We start from the raw sequence: 502 nt of genomic DNA on the forward strand, positions 1-502 counted from the left end.
CGAACGTTGTTGCTGAATTTTTATTCCGATGTGCTCCCAACATTCATATAGTTAAATCATGATTGTGTTTGAAGTCACCGGTTCGATGCCATCTGCTGGCGCCGCGGTTAAAATAATAGTGGAAAGTTCCATCCCGACTCTGACTCCTGTATATTTGGAGTTTTCATGTTCTCCCCGTGGTCGCGTGGATTTTTCTCCGGGTCTTCAGGTTTTTCCCTCCACTAGTAGAAACATGCGTTTAGAGTATTTGGCTGCTATACATTTCCACATGATAAGCCACTTCATTGAGCTATCACTTGTGGTCAGGCCGCTTTAAAAAAAAAAAGCTACATAGCTCATTAGGTTTTACCTGGTAAAATAAAAAATAGTCTAGTTTAAAGTGGTCAGCGTGGAAGACGAGGCCGTATACGCCCCAGAACTCCAACTAGCGCGTAGGCCCTTTCATCAGCAGTGGCATGCGCAAGCAAGCAGATAAGTTATAGGCTTGGTACCTTTTACCTGA

The sequence above is a fragment of the Lampetra planeri genome, chromosome 17 (genome assembly GCF_965212315.1).
Source record: "Lampetra planeri chromosome 17, kcLamPlan1.2.h2, whole genome shotgun sequence".
Taxonomy (NCBI): Eukaryota; Metazoa; Chordata; class Hyperoartia; order Petromyzontiformes; family Petromyzontidae; genus Lampetra; species Lampetra planeri.